The 20,952-nt window shown below is 35.7% G+C and overlaps 1 protein-coding gene across 11 annotated transcripts in view; it reads right to left on the minus strand.

The window, feature by feature from the left end:
• The window catches only part of MIPOL1 (mirror-image polydactyly 1), a 184,127-nt gene that overhangs the window by 70,195 nt on the left and 92,980 nt on the right, over positions 1 to 20,952 (minus strand). The gene's annotated exons all lie outside the window — the stretch shown is intronic.

Below are 20,952 nucleotides of genomic sequence, written 5' to 3' on the forward strand. Positions count from 1 at the left end.
TTTCTGACTGCGCAAGATAAATCCCTTGTGTCTAATCTGCCAAAGCACCCTGCACTCAGAGCTGCAACTGGAGTCAATGGGAGACAGAATATAAATGCTATATAATGCCTTCACAGCAGACCTTAGATGAAATTACCCAAGGCTTCAACCACACTGAAAACAATTAAGAGGAAAATTAAAATATTAGTGGCTATCCACAGTTATCACAAGTGAGAAAGTTTATTTCCAGCATTTTCTGCCTGTCATCTGTGACTGAAAAAACAGGCTGATTTCAATCTGTGAAACAGCACATCAGTGAAAGAAGGGACTGTATGAACAGGACAGCCTACACCACACAAGTAGGAGGCTAATCTTCTCAGTTGGAAACTAGCTGGAGCAGCCAGGATATTAAATCAGCAACACAAGGGGAGATTATTTGGAAGGCAAATGAGGTACATGCTGAAATTCAGCACCTAACAAGCAAGCTGAACCAATGCGGTAAAGAATATAATGAAAAGAATCTCTTCAGTTGCTTATGTATTGATCCTAGGAATCTGGGTAAGCCGCAAGAGGAAATTCATTGATGGGAATAAATTTTATATAACCAGCATTACTAAAATGTGGTGAACAACTGGTATGTTAAAATCTCTGATTAACAGGAAGGATAAGAGAGACAGAATGAGAACAGGATGCCTCAACAGCAGCCCTCACCCCCCCGTGCCATTATTCCTTTTAGAGTGATCAGTAACAAGACCACAGCTCTTGAACACGTAGAGGTCAATATGCTAACTAAAATAACTTAAGAAAGACTTACTTGGTCAGCTAACTAGGGCACAGAACAAGTTTTTCTTCAGCATGTATCTATAATCTTTGGAAAAGAAAAAAATGATGCTATAGGAGACTAGTCTAGGACACATATTCTGTGAGTCCTTTGTATAATTATAAAGTGATACTACACATCGTCAATAGCCATATATTATTTATGAGCATGGGGTAAACAATCTCATTATAACACAAGAGATGTTAATTACTATACTGGAGATTGATAAATACTTGGAGGATAATAAACCAATTGAATTCCACATGGGAAAAAACAACCAGAATCTTTATATGCATAGAAATACTTTAACAAGTATTCAAAGCACATCAAAATCGGGAGAAAAAAAGGATAGAAGAATATCACAGAAAACTGGGGAGTCCTTTGAGGGTGGCCATAAAAAAGAATGACCTCACAACTAAGTGGATGTAGACCTTTTTAATGTAGAAAGTAAATAAAATAAACCTATGACAAAATGTCACAGAAGTACAGTAGAAAAAAAAAGCAAAAATAAATTCTTAAAAGTAGAAGTTCTGAAATTATGCCAATTGATAGGAGTAGCCAAAAGAATCAATGAAAAATGTATTACTGACAGGACTACAGATAGTAAGGATTTCTCATTGTGAGAGGAACAGTAAATGCTTAAGTCCACTCCAAGTTTGGAGCACCTATACCAGAAACTGCAATGCAAAAAAACCTCAAACGGGAGTGTTCAGTACATAAGAAGTCTGTATTTGGAAAAAACCAGGATGCTATAGTTACAGCTTATGTAGAATTAATAAACACTTTCATTTTATGAGAAATCAAGGAGGAATAAGTTTTACGTTTACAGATTCAGACAATTTTCACTTTAGGTGTTGCAGGGTTGCTAAAATACCAGGACATTCCCAGAACTGGAAGAGCACATAATAATGTGTCAAGATTAAAAAAAATTTTAAAAACTCCCACTAGTGGTACTAGAACTGGGCCGTATAAGTGAAAACACTAGATTCAATTAATACAGATTTTAATGAAAGACTATAATTATTACCAGTCAACATGTTTTTAGTAAAATGGGTCTTGCACACAATCTGATTTCCTTCTTGGATGAGATTAGAAGGGGACGTTGTACAGTGATTATTTAGGCTTTCACTTGTCAGATGTAACATTGATTAAAAAAAATTATTATGTACCATCAAGAAAAAACTTAAGTGTGTTCTGAATGGGCTGAAAGTTAAAAAAACCCAAAAATCTCTCCATGTTCCAAGAGGCAATTGTCACTGAGTAATACTAGAATACCAGCAAGGCTGAACGGGTATCAGTACTAGCATACTCTTACTCAACGTATCCTTCAATTATTTGGAACCTGGTAGACCCAGCTAGTAATGTTCATGAACAACAAAGTAAGTAAATAATGATGACAAAACAATGTTCTGGGTCACTTGGTGGGGTATTCAAATCAAGGATATTTTAATAAAGCCAAATGCAAAACTCAGTCTAAGAACAGTGAATACAGGCTACACTTAAAGGAAGAGCAACTATATTCTAAAAACACTGACTGTGATAAAGATCTGAGACTTCAATACAAGATGACATTATAATGCAGTGGAAAAACTGGGAAAATGCAACTTTTTTTGGTGTATACACAATAAAATAATATTTCCATGAAGTAACTAAGGTGATTTTACTTTACATATGACACTGAGAAACAAAGACATAAAAATGCATATGTATGTGTTTCCATATGTGAAAACAAAAGGATGTTAAAAAGCCAGAGAAGATGCAGAAAAGAGACATACTGATAACACAGGCACTAGAGAACAAGGCATGTAGTGCAAGAGCTTATTCTGTTCAGACTATAAAAACCCCTGAGGACATGTGCTAATTTTGAACAAGTACCAGGAATGGAATAGTTTTATGTTGCTACTGATTCTCATTGTCCCTCGATAAATGGACAGAAAATACAGGATGTGAAGGAATTTTTAATATCTAGTTGAGCAAGGGCAACTTGAATCACTAGAACAAATGATCAAAGGGAAATGGTGGTTTCTCCACCCCTTGGAATTTTTACATTAGACATAGATACTTTTCTGGAAAACAGGTTTAATAAACCCACAAATTTCTGGGCTCAATACAGGGACAACTGGTGAAATCAATGATCTTTGATATTCAGAAGACCAACTAAATTGCATAAAAATATCTTCTGGACTTGGTCTTAAATGTTAGGAATTTATGAATGATAAATATTCTAAATTGTAAATCTTGTGTGTCTCAATCAAGCATGCAAAATTTGTGGGTGCTTAATTTTTTCATGCCTTGGTTTTCCCATGAAGTATGAAGAAAACACTTCTGCAAGAATACATTAAATCACTGTTTATTAAACCTTTGGTTTCTATAATATTGAATACTAGAGAAAATCCCCATGATGGTTGCTCAAAATTCTGTTTTCAGGAAAAAGTTTGAACAGTATCCAGTAAACAAGGGATTGGTACACATAATGAACAAAGATAAAATAATATATTGATTGGCTGTTCTCTGGATACTGTGTGGAGCAGGAATGCTGTGAAATAAAGCACACATGATCCTGTAATGAAAAATGTTAACATACTGTTTCAGGGGAAAGGGGAGTAAATGAAGACACTTGCTTCAGAAATGCCAGAACTGAGGTTAACTCTTGATTAACTGGCTACTTCAGTGTAGCATTTTGCTTGTCTACCAAATAACACTGTACAATTGCACAAACACACAATACATATAATTATTGCCTAAATAACCTGCCTTCCTGAAAGGAAAGAAAATGTTCTGATGAATAGCTTCGCTGAAAGCAAGGCCATTTGCTTGCCCTATCATGTACTCCTTAAATCCCCTGCAATTTGTCAGCTTTGAATGCAATACTTCTCCAGAGGCTACCAATGAGCTTTTCACATCTTGCTCATGTCATCCATTTTCCATTTGATTAGTGGAGACCTGAAGTAATCTTTCTGCTTCATAGAACAGCTAAAACCAACATACAGGAAAATACCAGTATCTTAGGTACAGCTCCTAGCATGGGACAAAGGTCTTTGGGGAATGTCCAGGCTCTTGGTGGCCCAATGAAGTGGTTGAGACAGATGAGGAAGAAATAAACATCCAGGCTGAGAAAAGGAAGGATGAGTTAGGAAAACAATGAAGGAAGACAAAAGAAAAAAATTTTGAGAATGGGGAATAAAGGAAAGCTACATGATGTTGAACAGGTATGATGTAAGATGTGAGAAGAGAGAAGTAGTAACTTGTATGGAAACACGGAAGAGAAGAATGCAGAGCTCAAGGTACTTTTCAGAGGTAGGTAAAAAGATGGACAGAGCAGAACATAATATAAGAATAAAAATAACAGTAAATATTTTTTCATATCTCATTTTCTTTTGTGTGACAAAATTTATGTGATTAATTTTTATATTTGGCTTTTTTGAACATTTCTGTTTTGAAGTACTTGCTTAAACAATGTGTATCTAAAAAGTTTTAATACTAAAATATCAAATGGATTATTCTTCTAAAGACAAGAGAAATTATTCCAAGATTTGAAAATAAGACTCACTTTTCTGACTTAGTTATAATTTTCTGAAAATATTTTTAAAATATTTTTTTCTAAGTCAGAAATGCCACTGAATAAATGTTTGACCACAAAAGTGAATTAGTCTAAAACTATGAAAGGTAGTTTTGGTGCCAATATCTTGTCAACATCAACTTAATTCAAGTCCCACCTCTTTTAATCTGCCCTATTTCCCCCCAAAACTGCCAGGGATTAGTTAGTGGTTCTTACATTAGAAACTAATGAAAGGTGTAGACTTCGATTTGATAAGTTAAAACCCTTCGAGGCTTAATGTCATCACTTTAAACGTAACATAAAAAGAGTAATGGAGAGAAATGATTGAAGCTCTTCATCATGGTTGTACTAGCCTTGATGGATTTAAAATTTACAGTTCTGTACTGGATGCAGTATTTTGATATATAAAACAAAAAAAAAAGAATAAAAAAGTTTATACTGACATTAAAATGTTTGTAAATCCATGGACAAAAGATCTCTGTAAAAATACTGTAAAAATCAAGTCATTTATTTGGTACCAGCCACACTAATAAAGCTCTGTCTGAAACTTAACTTTACTTCTCTCTCTCTCTATCTCTTGCTTTCCTCCTACAACCTTTCCTCATAATAACAACCTCATATTCCTTCCAATGTCCACATAAAATTAATGGATTTCCCCTATACCCTTTATATCTTTCTACTAAAATACCTCCAGCTCACTTTACTCAACTTTTTTGGTCCATCTTTTGGACAGTAGTGGTACCCTGCTGCACAGCTGCCCCCTTCTAAACAGTAATGGCTACTGATAAAGTTATCCTCAATTTCCCCTTCAATGGGATATTAGGACTTTCACAAAAACTAGCAGCTGAGTAGAAGAGAGAAACCCTGTTATGGATCCAACCATTATTCTTCTGCCAGATATGGCTGGAAGTATCTAAAAATCAGAAGGTGAAAAGAAAGACTGCACTATCATATATCCCTTATTTTCTTAGGGAAATGTGGCTAAAAAAACCTGCTTGCTAGATATTTCAAACAAAATCCTTTTTTTTTTTTCCATATTAAAAGTACATTAAAATTAAAGCACACGTCTCATGCAGTGTTCTCTTGAGAAATCATTTCTATCCAGAAGAGAGTGTGATCTAAAGACCACAGAGGACTTCCAGTCACATTGGTACACAGAAAAAAACCAGAACAATGAAAGGTCATCAAGAAGATGAAGATAAGCCTTATATTTGCAAACCAAGACATTCTTAAGCAGTTTTTTTCCATGGACTGTACATACACTTGCTACAAACAGAGGCATAAGAGTATACATGAAGCTCTCCAACTCTTCTCATTCTTGTTGAGAGTCTCTGACGGAAAAAGGAAAAAGGCAGATGAATTTTTGAGTTTTTACAGTGAGTGGAAGACTCACAATTTCGGTAAGTTAAGTATACATACCAGTAAAGACTGTGCAGGTAGCAACTTCCCTGAGGCGATCAGAAGTAGTAGCTGATGTATCAGGTGGTTAAGAAAACAACTTTCCCAAATCAAGCACTGAATGGAGAAACCAATCCACTGCATGATGTTTACAAATAAGAACTCTTTGCAAATCTCAGATATTGACATATTTTAGAAACAAGTCAAATAAACTGTTTGGCTTCCTTCCAACTGCACCTTGATTAAGACCAGGTGAAAAAACACCATGTGGTCCACGTAGAAACAGATGCACTGCTGTCTGACACTTGCACACTCCTCTGAGGATGTGATATTCCCTGGAAACACAGTAAGATGTGCTGCTGAGGCTGATGAAAATATATCCTACCTCTAAGATGTTTCCTTACCCCTGTATCAGAAAGTGACTAAAAGCAAGATGGTTCAAGCAATCTTGCCAGCACACAGGCCTTTAGAAAATGGATGGGATTTCAGTTGTAGCAAGATATACAAGATCAGTGTTATCAAAGTCACTATTGAGTAGGATGAAAGAAAAAAACAAAGCTGCAGAGACTCTAACTTCTGTATTTGTCCCTTTTTGGCCGAGATAGAATATTTCTTTCAATACAGATGTGATTCTAGTATGGGAACAGGAAAAGTCCAAAGGTTGGTAAATTTAGGAGGGATCCCAAAAACCTGCTTTGAAGACTTGCTACACAAGCCCTTTTTGAGCATCTGTATGAAAGTATTCCTAGGTGAGATGCTAGGTATCATGTGTTGGATTTAGTACCATCTGTGGCTGGTCTGAGCAACTACGCAACTGTACCCATTTATGTGCAAATCCCTCACGGGACAATTGGTCTACTGCTCACATATTTATGCCTTTTCTTGGCCTGATTTTGTCTTACATCTGTAATGAATGTGGTATTTCACAGATACTTTAATGGACACGAGCATAAACTGAATAAATATATTTCATAAGGGCAGACGATTAGATTTTTAGAGGTGCTGAAGCAACTCAAGACAGGTACTTAATGGCATTCCAAAATCTGTAGGTGGATTAGATACCTAAAAATCATTGAAAGTCTTGAGAGGTAGGTATCCAAACCACTCAGACATATTTTGAACATTTGTTCCCTATTTACCTCCTTCTTATCAATATTGCAGTGTTGCCTTCAGAAAAACAGTTATACACAGAAAGCCTTCTCCTTTCACATATTGACATTATCTAGCTTTCTTTTAAGACACATCTATACACATCTACACCTGGTAATTTAATAAATGTGACAACTTCCTTATCTTTTAGAAGTATCATTTAATTACCTTTGGGACACCCTGGAACAAATTCTGTGAACTCTTTATATCTCTTGTGCTCCCCATTTCTTAGCCAAGGCACTGGCTTACGTCCTTGCTTGTTGATATGAAAGAATACTACTCCTCTATGGATTTTGGTGATACAACTGTGTAGATTCTCAGGTGAGGAATTAGCTCACAAACTCTTCTCCACGTTCAAAGCAGATTCAGATAAATATCCTCCTGATTTTCTAGTAGAGTCACTGAAAAAAGGGAATGCTAAACCCCCCTATTTTTTGAGCACATTTCCTTGCAGTCAGTTGCGAGCATGCTGTGTGCTCTGCAGAAGGCAGCTTTGTCAGAGCATGCACTTGTACTGCTGCTCCTGCCCCTTGTGAAAGCTGTGGAAAGGTGGCTGCTTGCTGTGTATTGCCAAAAAAGATCATTCTGGTACAATTTCTCAGTTTATTAGTCCTGATCTGAAAGGGATTTGGCATGTTCTCAGTTTGCTTTGCCAAATCATCGTGTTAGACCAACCCATATTAAAGGAACTGTGCTCCAGTCAGGCTATATATCTTGGTTAAGGGGTTTCATATTGTTGATCCCCACACACTGATTTTGAAACTATTAAACTCACAAGTCTAAAAAGAAATCAGTCTAAGGGAGAAATCAACTGTACTCCTGTATCAGCACTGTATTTTCTTTTGCCTTTTCCCCCTACTTTCAGAAAACAAAACCTGACCTATACTGAGGGATCCACAAGGAAAAACATAAGTATGAAGCAGACGTTATTTCTATAAACATGAATGCCACACATGTCACCTGAAGTAGAAGGTGAAAGAAATACTGCATCAAATAAAAAAATACCAAAAAAGCAGCCGAGGTTTTCTTAAAAAGCCAAAGAAGTTTGTAAAACATGAACAAATTTTAAAGGTAATAATAAATAAAAAAATATGTTTCTCATCAAATGAATATCTTAAATACTGATGCAAAAATGATTTTCAAATTTCTAAGCAGGCATTGAAATAATGTGATATCTCAGTTTGTCTTTATGTGATAAATTAACATTGCAGAAGGTTAATACCTAATACTAGGATTTTATAAAGCAAAACTCTACTCAGAAAAGAGTTGTAAGAAGAGTTTCTTTTTTTTTTCAGGGAGGGTGGTACAGGAAGGACTGTGCCTGAGGGGTTTTTTTTGTTTTGTTTTGCTTTGTTTTCCTTTTTTTGCTTGACTGTTTACTTTTAAATTGCAGTACGGGTATGCATATTTCCAAATATTGGAATGAAATATCACTTTGCAACAAAAATAATAACAAAAAGTTTTGTTATTATTATTTACCACTAAAAGAACCCACAAACCAACATTTTATTTTTGCTAAAAAATAAAGTAGCAAAGATAGCTATTTAGCTTAATAGATTAGTAAAAAAATACAGGCACTATCTGATAGACTATAAAAGTCTGGAAAAGTTCAAAATGTTTTCAGCTAGGCACAAAAATGCTGTTAATGATTAGCTGCATAACAAGAGATTTATCTCTGTCTTTTTTCCTTTCTTTTTTTTTTTTGTGTGTGTGTGTGTTGCAAAGGCAACAGAGCCACACTGCAGGTCTGTCTGTGCCATTCTTAGGCCACTTTCAGGCTGATTGAGAAAAGCTGGAAAGTAAACACAGGTGTTTTAAAACTGGAGCCGCTGTCATGGACAACCACAAACACCCTTAACTCTGATGTGGCAACGCCTCTTTCCCGCCCTCTCTTTTTTAAAGCATTGCCCAAAAAGAACATGTCAAATGTTTCACCTTTCACCACCTCAAAATAACTTGGAGCTTATGGCATTGTTTGGCAAGTCTCAAGCAAAGAGATCGTTTTTTCATTCCTTTTCAGATGTACTCAACTCCAAATCAGTCACATAAAATAAAGAGCCATTCTATTTCTAATTAACTTATTTTCGGTGTCCATTGATTTACCTGCAAGCACCACATTTTAAGTTAAACACTTCTTTCCTTCAAATGTAATCAGGCTCCTTGTTTTCATGATTCAGGTTCAACTAAAAAGACAGTGAGGGGATTTTGCAATAACGAAGCAAGAGATTTAATCCAGTGGGTAAGAGGATAAATAAAAAAAAATAACAATAACAAAAAAAGCACAACAAATCCCCCAACCAAAAGAATAAACCTTGTTTTTTTGTACAAGAATATGTACAAAACTGAAAAAGTACTTGCTTGTAAATCAGCTGTTCCAGGAAAGAGCACATCCTGTTCAACTACCATAAATACTTCCTAGCTAGAGAAAAAGCATGGAAAGCAAAAGCAGAACATATCCACAGAAGTTATCTAGTCACTGTTCACTTATGTAGTTGGTGAGTGTGCGGGGAAAAAAAGTAATATATTAACAAAAATGAAGCAGCTACTGACAATTACAATTTAGTTCTGAAAAACTGGTAAATTAAACAGAGATGGTTACACTTGGACGGAAAGTAACAGCCCCCGCAACACTCCTCACCCCAAAATGCAGAACTGGTTCATAATCTAAACATAAAAATTTAGATGCAATACAAAAATTTTGTACTGAAAGCAGCATGACCCTCAAATCTATACCAACAGTGAGTGTATTGCAAACATCCAACATTGCTGAAAAGGTAGACATATGGCAAAATCGAGTCTTACATATTGTAAAGGATGATTTTTCTTGTCAGTCTCAGCCTTCAGATTCCAGAACGATTTTCTTTTTGACGTAGACGCTTACACATCCCGGTTTCAAAAACCAGACACCAGACTCACTGTGTGTCCTGTGCTTCAACTTAAACAAACACAAATGACTTCATAAGACAGACAGTGCTCATGCATACATTTATTTATGTTAGGACACAAGTGGGATTTTTCTTTTTTCCATATTTTGTCCACTGTGGTAAAGAGACAGTATTATTTATTAAAAGATCTGTCTGAACAGCCCTGAGCCGCCTCATCCCCTGTTATCTTCACCGGGCATTCAAAATAGTTCACAATCTCACAAAACAGGCCTCAAGAGATGACTTGAAAAATTGAACTTTATACTAAAAGTCAGTCATTTATTTCCTTTAAGCCGTTTTATCTCATTTTTGACAAAAATTATGAACTACTTTGTGTACTTTTCAATTAAAAGTCTAACCAATAATACATTTAAAGCTTTACTGAAAATGGCCAAGAGAACACAAGTGTAGCAAATGCAAAGCATCAAACTTCTGCCAGCTGCTGGCATCACTCACAGTGTTGTGCATTACCTAAGAAATATTTAAAAGAAATCACACACACAAACAGACTTATTAAACTACATTATTTCACCTCATTTGTTGCTATTTCTGGCCTCTGCATTAAGCACACATGACTTGAAAATCATATACCTTTGAGACTATTACACATAATAGACAAATTAAACCAAACAATATTGTGTATAAATTAGCTTGATCATTGGTTTGCTTTAGAAATACTTTCCTGTTAAAACAGGAGGGATTAATGCTTTGCAAAGCAACAGAGTTTAATCTGATCCATTAAAAAAAAAGTGCACTAATTCGCTAATGGAGAAAACCATTGAACATTCTGATAGCAACAATTCAGAGACAGCTAAAAAGGGAGAGAAAAGCTTGTTGAAATAACCCTTTTCAAGCGCAAAAATTTCACCCCATACAAAGATGCAGCAATAATGGTGTTATTTACCTGCAGTTCTGTGAGGTCTCAGAAGTATGTTTTAAGCTAACAAACTGAGTTAGGAGTACTTTATAAAACCACTAGCTACCATTAAACAGCAATGACAGATTTATCCCTTAGCACTACAGTGACCTCCTGGCCAAAAGCTAATTTCTCATTCCTCCAGCCTTTTGTATTCAAAGTTATTAGTCAGTCACAAAAGGAGCTGATTTTTGAAGCAAGAAAATTGCATCAACATTTTGAGAAATGTCAGTGTTTTCATCTGCGCCTACTTCACAAGAAGTTGTGGACACTTAGCTTATTATTTGATGCAGCTCTGGAGAGCAACTTTTTTTTTTTATGTGTCTTAAAGAACCAGCAGGAGATAAACAGTAAAACTGTAAAAAATACTAATAAGCTTTAAGTGTGAAAAATTAGTTTTACTTGGTGAAACAAACTGTGAAGCTGATTTTGACCTTTAAGAAATGAGGGAAAAAGAACCCCATAAGAAACAGATGAAAAACTGATCCCTGATCATCTGATTTTACTCAGATGAATAACAGGTACTCACAGAAGTAGCTTCCTGTGTGAGGCTTACTGGATTAGGCTCCAGTTTGTGAAAATGTTGTTTCTGGACTCAGATCTGCTATTCTATGTTTCAGGTTGGAATGAAGTTTTCAGAGTGAAGCTCCTAAGTCCTAAAGATAGAGGTCAGAAAGGAAACAACACAAGCGTGTGAAATACGCTTGTTGCTGCTACAAGATCAACTCTGCCTGGTAATTTTTCTCTGATTACCAAAGAAAGGAAATATGATGTCTGATGTCACTTTCTTCAAACATAAACACATCTCAGCAAGACTGCCAATCTTTTTCTCCCCAAGAATAACTGAAAAAAACAAAAATATGAGAAGCAGACATTCCTTTGTAAGGACAAAGTTAATAAAACATTTTATTTGGGAAGTAGACTTGATACAACTGGAGTTTGAAGGTGAACATAGCTCTGTTCTAATATTTTAAATTTGACACTTGTCAAAAGATGTTAAAATTGTTTTGTGGTCTAAGAAGTCACTCAGCAAGAATAATTTTTAAGCAGCTTTTCTTTTTGTTTCAGTTAAAATTAAAATCCATGCTGTGTAATCCTTGGAGTCAATCTGTAATTAAGGGGATTTGAAGAGAGACCACGCACTGCATTAATGATAAAATTTAATATCTGTTTTAATACTCTAACATAAGAAAAAAACTCCAAGCAACACACAAAAAAGCACTCATCTCCCTATTTTGTGTGAATGCAGCATATATACACCATTACTATGTCTAGTAGCAAAGTTGTATTTGATGTCAGCCGTTTGTTTACAGACCAAATGTTTCAGGATTTAGCATCTACAGAGCTTAAAACTGCATCTGCTTGAAAGCTGGCACCCAGATTTAATAGGCTAGATAAACAGATTTTATTTTATCTAGGTCGGAAAACTAGTGTTTTTGTTGTTACTGTAATATAGCAATTCCAAACGGAAGGAGCTACCAACAGCATTTCCAAGGTTTCAGTCACTATCCTCCCAATCTACATAACAGCTAACTGTAAGAAACAGGAGCAGATAACCAGCTAAAACCAATCAATTTTATGTGAAATTCTTAAATGGTTAAAATTCTAATACAATACCAAAAAATGATAATGTTTGGTACGCTCCTCTACATTATATGCAAGGAAAAAGTTTGAAATCTTCATCTCTTCAAAATGCAGTTAGTTGACACCAAGTAGTGTATTCAAATAATTTACTCAGAGTAAGCAATCGATGAACAGTGGGACAAATAGAGTTCTGTTTTTAAACTAGAAAACAGTGCTAAGTAGTTTCATCTTTTCAGATGATGGGATAAGGGATTGCAGTCCCAAAGAACTCATTAAAAAGCATGCTTAAGGTAGAGGTGATCCTAATAAGATTTTAGGGGAAAAGGTTTTGAAGGGATATGTTTTTCACTGAGAAAGGATAATAGATTCTTTTTATGTTTACATCAAAGATTTTTTTCTTGTTAAAATGTCTCCTGGTTTGAGCTCTTCTGAAAGAACTAGCAAAGCATCAATGTATTCTTACCAGATCTTGTTGTATGATGTAAGATAGTTTATGAAAACAAATTTTAACATAATTTCCTCTGATCTCTGAATATTTCTTAACAGTCTAAAGGTGTGTATAATAGCCTAAGGCTTCACAGATCTGGGACCTACTGTCACAAGCTTTAAGATCAAAACAAGAAAGGGTTCAATTTTTCTCAAAATTTAGATGCTACAGCAAAAACTCACTGACAGCAGGACTACTCTCCAGCAGTCACTGCCACATATGGGTATGTGCACAGAATCTTGCCTAATCTGCAAGATCAGCCTCAGTTTTTGAAAACGTGGTCCAAATGATGCTTCTAATGTGAAAAAAAATAGTTTAAATGATATCGATTTTTTAAAAACAAAACAATTTTCAAAATGTGTGGTCAAAGTATTTGTAAAGAATGAACTCTATGTGCTACTCACACCATCACCACCATCTTGATAACTCCTCCAGCATAGCAGGTATTTCTTTAATAAACAAGCTAGCATTGAAATAATCATCTTGACTGTGATCCACAAGGAAACGGGGAATTTATGAAACTGTATGGAATCTAAATACATCTAGTAAAACTGTGAAAGATGACACCTATTCTTCAGTGGAGAATCAATTCTGAAGACGGAAAATCCAGTATCAATCAACACAGCTCAGAAAAAGAAGCCCCTGAAGGTTTCTTTATATATTGAATCTAACTACAAAATGACACTTTGGTCTTTGATTTTATTTTAAATTGCAAATTTGGCTGCTTAGCAGCTTAATACAGTCACCAATATACATTAATAACATGCTCAAGCCATATGATTTACACTTATTTACTGTTATACAATCACATTTGTTACTTTAGTTTCCGACCCAAAGTTTAAAGACAGCTTTTTTCTCATGTCACCTTTCTATTGCTTTTTCTTTGTAAGATATATTTACCTTACCACTAAGAGAAGCTTAATTTTGGAAGTAACAACAGAGATGACTGAATTTTGGAGTCAGAAAAATATTGAAGTTTCAATTGCAAATGCCTTTTGCTGGAGAAATCAGAGGTTCTTTGAGTACTTTCAGGTAACAATTCCTTTTTTCTGCAAGTGTAATGAGCAATTTTGATTCAGCTACATGACAGAGTTATTCATGCAGTGTTTCTAAATATGAAGATAAACCCAATATAAGTTGAGTTGAAATCCTAACACATTGATACACTTCTGTTGATGTGAAGCTTACTTTATACCTTTCAAGACTTCAAATAATAAAAACATATATCAAATCATATGCCCAATTCTATCTGTACCTGTGTTAATCATTTAACGTAATATTAATATACTTTCTGAATAGGTGGTACACTAGAGTGCCTGCACAGCATTTTTTAAAAAGCTGACTCCTAGAGAAAAGCCAAAGTCCAGCTGTCCCTGCATAATCTCATGAGAAAACAGGTGAGGAAGATTTTACTTCATAAAGCCCGCTTTCATAGAAGAAAAAAAAAGCTAAAAATAAATTCTCATCTATTCTTTACTTTAACTCTTCAAGCATTCTCTTAATGACCTGCATACAGCCAAGGAAGAAATGCATACCTACTGCACTCAAGGAGTCCCTCTCTTCCCCTTGGTCACCTAAATGTGGGAACACCAAAGTCTTTTTTTCCATTACACCTCTGTATGGCCACACACATGGAAGTAAAATCAAAATTTTTCTCTTATTTACAGGGAAAAGGGATTTTCAAAAGCCTCTCAGTGATCTCGTAGTACAAGTGCCCTAACATCAAAAATGTGCCTCTGCATCAGACCAAATACATAGGTGAGAATTAAACAAGACAGGCAAAATGACTCCTGACTCCTCTGATTAAATGACGGCTAAGCACCAAGCTGCACTTTTCAGACATGGACTCTTTTGATTTCAATTCATTCTAAAACCTAAAGCTGCTCACCTAGGAACAGAATAGGAGAGACTTTCAGATTGTAGCAAAAGGATAAAGGAGAGAAAACATGTAGCATCTTGAGGATGTTGAATCAAGGTCAGTCTGCAGCTTTGCAACCATACTAAGACCTAATGTTTCAGTGTCTTCTTACCATCCCCCTTCTACTCTGAACCAAACTTGATATAATTACTTGTTAGGAAAGGGTCCTCCAATTCTGAACAGATATTTGGATAAACTTAAACATATGAAGGCCAAATATTCCTTTTTAGTAAATACCTAAAATTCTGAAACATTTATATAGATCCTTTACCCTATCTCTTGTTTCCTCTACCCAACATCTAAAGCAGATTCCATCAATTCTGAGAAGCGTTTCAAATAAAGAGGTCATGGATGAGTCTGAGCAAGACCTTTGCTATTTAATGACCCTGCAGCTTGCCTTTTGCACAAGAGCTTAGGTTACTACCTTTTATATGTTATATTGAAGGGCAAATAACTTGCATGTCATCGTGCATCCAGGCTCAAGATTTTGTTTACAGTTGTGGCTCAAACTCTTTCTGTGCAGTATAAAAAAATGAAGAGTGTACAGTATAACACTGAAAAAATTACTGAAAATTAAGATTTACCACACTTTCTTTCTGCATGCATGAATATCTAATATGGAGAAAGAAAGAAGATTTATGAAATAAAAAATAATACATAATGATGACATTCTTCCTCTTCATTCGTTAAATCTGGTATCTTGTCTCCAGCATAATACATTTAATATAATTTAAGATCTCCAAGAATGGAAAATACTTAATTTATTTAAATATTTTGGTACTTTCTTTGTTTTATTATGCTACACTGCCAATAGATATTTTGAAAACTATGCCAGTGGAGATTAGGGATGATGTTAATAGAAACTGATGCTAAGGGTGCCTTTAAACGTTGCATAAAAAAGTTACTATTTTATATACAAAATGGCTTCAGATTTAGAATGTCTCAATTAAGTTTGAAAATGTGTTTTATAGTATCAGAAAGCGGTAAGTGAAGGAGTGAGTCCTAGTTTTCTTACAGTAATTCCAATACGTTAGGCTTCATGACTGCTTTACAATTAGATTAACATATGGCCTTCATTCCTGATCCATGTAATCCTGAAATGAAGGTCCATACTAGTGGGAAAGTAAAAGAATTTTTTTTATAGCTGCTTGAAGTGCAGCAACATGATACCTCCTCAGAAGTTACAAAGGCTCATAGAAGTACCACTACTGACGCGCTATTGGGCAGAAGAAAGGAAAAATGAACTCAGGACTGGGGTGACAAACTATATCATTGGAGATGGCAACAAAGCTAATAATTACAGTTAGAGTTTTTGCTTTTATAAGAACAACTCACCTTTCCATATAATCATAGAATCATCATAGAATCTTTAAGGTTGGGAAAGATGTCTAAGATTAAGTCCAACAATTAACCCAGCACTGCTCAATCCACCAGCAAACCACGACTCTAAGCACCACATCTGCACATTTTTCGAACACATTTAAGCAGCTTTCCTAACATGACTGTGGTTCCTACAGTATATGTTGCTTACATATCAGATTCTTTGATTCTAATTTACAAGATACTGATGCATTTCAGTCTATTCTAGAATACACCAATTTTTTATCATTAGTTTAATGCATGGTTGTCACCTCTGTGAAAATAAGGATTGAAAGAGTAGTAGCAGACAGCTTTCTAGTTGGCCACAGGATGCCAGTGTAGTTTGTTTCATCTTCTACAACTTCATAACATTTATTTATTTCAGAATATGTATTTCTAGAATACATATATCTAAGATCTGCCCCAGGCCCACAAACTGGTCCAGTTTTGAGGTCCTTTAACAGAGTTTAAGAAAAAAACCTAAAAATGCTGCAGAACATTGAAACGTACCATCCTTAAAACAGTAGGGCCAAGTGGCAGCATCACTTAGCAAGGAAGGAACTTCCTTAAAGTCAAACAGACAGATATCAAATCTATCAATCATACAAAACGGGATCTATTCTGTTAGAAGGAATAACAGGTGTGTAGAAGTGCAAACTATTTCTAAAATGTTAATATGCACAATTACAGAACGGTTAAATGAAAAACAAGGTTCTTGATGACAGGAAGATCATGGTCACAGAAACCTATTACCATGAAAGAGATGATTCTTTGCATACCAAAAGTGAGGAACTGGAGGCAGTCTAAAAGACAGTGAATATGATAGTTCAGATTTAGAATCACCTGAAACCAAAATGTTACATTCCAAGAACCCGCTGCATTAATCAGAAATAATACTTCTACTAAGCAGAAGCAGTAACACTGATTGACCTCATGGGGCGACAGTTTCCACCTCCAAAATGTAAACCAAAACATAAAAGACTCTGCCAAAACGTTTGAATGTCCACATCATCCCTATATACAAACAGTTGATGTTTAAGATTGTCAAGAGTAATCTGGTGCCAAGAGAGATTTGAAGGCTGTCAAATAAAAAGCAACAGACCCCCATGGAATTTTTAGTGGAACAGATGAAAACTAACATCAAACACTAAGTGTGAATGAGTAATGAATTCCTTAATGCTTAGAACTGAATCAAAATTCAATAAATACATCTCCTTTGGTTAAGAGATGTTCAGCATCTGCTAACAGGAAAGAAGCAAGACTTATAATCCTCAGGCAAGGTGAACCAACTCTTTGAGCTAAGAACGTTGCTTGTTTGATCTATCAAGACACATGCAGTGCCATTCCCGTGCAGCTGTTTACGGCACTATGAAGCATGCTAAAAAGACACAGTGCTCTAGACAAGCATAATTAATCATACAGATACAACTCCTCTCAAGATCATTTTCAGGACAAATGTTGTTCACTTTTATTCATATACTACTTTGCTTTGAAATAACTCGGAAAGACTTGAGGTCAGGTAACAAACATCACTGGTCTTCTTTCATTTGAACAGACCCAAGAAACCCTAAGAAGCTGCTGTGCAGAGAACACTGTACACAGAGAGCTGAAGTGCCAGAATGCAGTTAGTGAAAGAACAGCCTTAAAGATACAGGAAGGTGGCATGGTCAGTGCAACCAAGAAAGCACAGATGAGACTTGGGCATATCTATTTGTTTCCTTCAATTTGAGAACAACCCAAGACTTGGACACATTCAAAATTCTGGCCCACAGAGATGCCTCAGTGAACCAAGAGCAGCACAAATGCCCCTGCTGTCTATCCACACGGCCACTTAATATCATCACAAGCTGATCACTGAAAATCATGCAAGTACTAATATTACCAAACATAATTTCTCTTCAATGCCCAGATAGATATAAATCGGATTCATCGCATTCTGGAAGCCTGTGTTTCTGAAGGCACTCTGGGAAACTTCACTATCAGTCAATGGTAAGTGTTTCATAACTTTTTCCCATGTTTTCCATCGGGGAAAACATTGTATTATTTGCTTATGGCACATTTAAGCAATCATTCTAATGTTCAACTCCCATTACAAATGAAGATATTTTTGGTCAATGAATACAAATGTCTATCAGTGCTAAAACATTAATTACCAGATGGGAGGAAACCATCACTAAGAATGTCATGGAACAACTTTCTGTCAAACTGTAGGATTATACAAGTTTTTTTCCTCTCCACAAATGCAGATAACTGTGTGGGCTGTTGGAGTCTGTAGCAATAGCTTTTGAAGAGACTGTAAGTTAAAGGAAAAGAATGTAGAAAATTATTATGCAAGTGGAACATGGACAGAATTATTTCTGCATTATTTCTGTGGCCTCATTTTAGTGTTTATTTATGGCACAGTGCTCACACTGATATCCTCTGGGATGTACGGTACTATTTAATAACACCAAGCCATAAAGTGACTAATCATGTTTCTAGTATGGATAAGAGCAAAACAGACTTGGGCCTAACCTCAGCAACACACTTTAAGACCTTGTGATTAAGTGTTTCTGGGTGCAGCACAAGTAAAGGCTCTATCCAATGCAATTAAGATTGCTACTGTATCTACCCTGTCTGATAAAGTGTCTAGGAAGCAGCAACCGAAGAAAAATATTTGTGCATTCTTATCCACATCCAGATTGTCAGCAGCATGCTCCAAGTTTTACTAGGTCTTTTATTTTCACTTCCACTATGTAACTAAAAGCAATTCAAGCATACAAACTTCAGCAAAGTTCCACTCTAAAAATTAATAGCAATCTCATGTGCTTTATAACAAGTTTTACTAACAGGGCAGCAAATTTTCTTCTCACATTGCCCAGGCATTTAAATGAGGGTACATACTGTGTTAGGATAGCTACTGGAGAGTGAAAGGAATTCATCATGCCTTTCTACAACCTGAACAGGACAATTATTTTAAAAGCTGAGTAAGAGAAGTGGAGACCTTCTTAGGAGAAAAAACTGAACTAGTGAAACAGCTCCTACACAAAGTTAGAAGTTGCAGCCTACTTTGACAAATCCTGTATTACTTTATCCTCCAGTAAGTTATTGGAAGAATAGCATGAATCTTTCAGGATTAGCTGTAACAACATATTATTTGCTAGAGATAATCTCCAAGAATGCTGTTAACTATTCCCATTGCTCATGAAATGCTCTTGTAGTTTCAGAAAAATAGATGCAGATCATAAGTAAATGCAAGGGCACAGTTATCTACTCACACTGAGACAGATCTCCAATCTACTTCTCCCCTTCTGTTTCCAATATGAAGCCGGCATCCTGGTCTTCAAACATGCCTATAAAATCATTTGCAAATGTGACAGCAGTCCTTTTTGTAGACAGCAGCACATGATATCCAGGATGAAAAGCATGACTGCTTTAGGTTTACCTCCACAGAGTGAGCTCTTGAGCTCACTTTCACATTGCATTTCTGTTCGATACAGAGGGAACAATGCACACTGGCCAGAAGTCATAACAAAACATGAGAGAAATGGGTGGATTGCCCAACATGAATATTGCTGAGGTGCTTCATCGATAAAAATCCAACCACGCTAAATAAAAAGCATCTTTTACCAAATAATAACACCATACCAACAAGTGGATCAACAGCAAATTTAAACTCTCTGCAGTGTCTAGTTACTTTGCAGCTAGGAACTGAAGAAAGATGTAACACCCACTTCACCAGTGGACAACATAGCGATTCATCTGTTAGCTATAACATACTGGTAATAAGCAGCTGTTTTCTATCAGTCACACAGCACTGCAGTAACTACACTGCAACAGTGACAATGGCTGAAGCTGGCAGAGTGCTGTTCTGGATACGGCTGGGCCTTGACATGTTCAAAACTTACATTCTAAGCATCTAATTAATCAACTTGATCTCTATTGCCTTATGTAAAATTAATATGAAAAGGTACAAATAGTAACTATTACAATGTAAAAACTATATGTTGGGCTGGAATTTGAATAGAAGAGATGTGACTGGAGTCTCTTGGTTTCCCAGCACTGATTCAGTCAAGTTTCCTTGGAACACGAGACATCTCAAAAGCATGTGTCTCTGTTGGAAACAAATCAGAGGCTTTATAGACAAAAACCACCTCTAGACTCATTAAAATGAGGCTCTGAAACTTCAGCTCTGAAGCGCTAAATCTAAAAATGTTGTTAGAATTAGTTTTTGCAGATAAAGGCCACATTATCTTAAAGGACCTTTTTCATAGTTAATATTGTATGTCTCAATAGCATTAATACTCCATGCTTTTCAACAGTAGCAAACATTTTATAGTTCATGTTAAAGCTTTTGAAAAAAGTGTCGAGCTCTTGTAACATCAGAATCTTTTGTGATCATGCCCTTCCTGGATGACAGTGACTAGTCAGCTGGATTTGTTTTTGTGGTTGGTGTTGTCAGATAGGTATGGAAAAATGGTTTCTACTCTAAGAATCTGGGAATTTCTGGGAATCAGAGGAGAACTTAATACAATTTATGACATGTAACAGAGAATACTTAAATTAAGTCTTCTACAGTGGCTTTTTTACAGGCATCATCACCAGAACAACTGCCAAACTGCTATTGACCCAATTCTTATATGTCAGCAGAAAGGAGGTGACATCAGCCACAGTTGCTTTATGACACTACTGTAGACAAACTTCTGACAGGTCCTTCAGGTCACTTTCTTGACTCTAAATTTATTATACTCCTAATAAAACTATGGAAGCATGTAGGATAAAAAAGAAACTGCAACTAAAAAGATAGGCAGATATTACAAAAAAAGCCAATCATAACAAAATATTAACATCTTAACAGCTCTGAAGGAGATTAATAACGT

This window comes from Corapipo altera, unplaced genomic scaffold (assembly GCF_003945725.1).
Source record: "Corapipo altera isolate COAL_440 unplaced genomic scaffold, ASM394572v1 23, whole genome shotgun sequence".
In the NCBI taxonomy this organism is placed as follows: Eukaryota; Metazoa; Chordata; class Aves; order Passeriformes; family Pipridae; genus Corapipo; species Corapipo altera.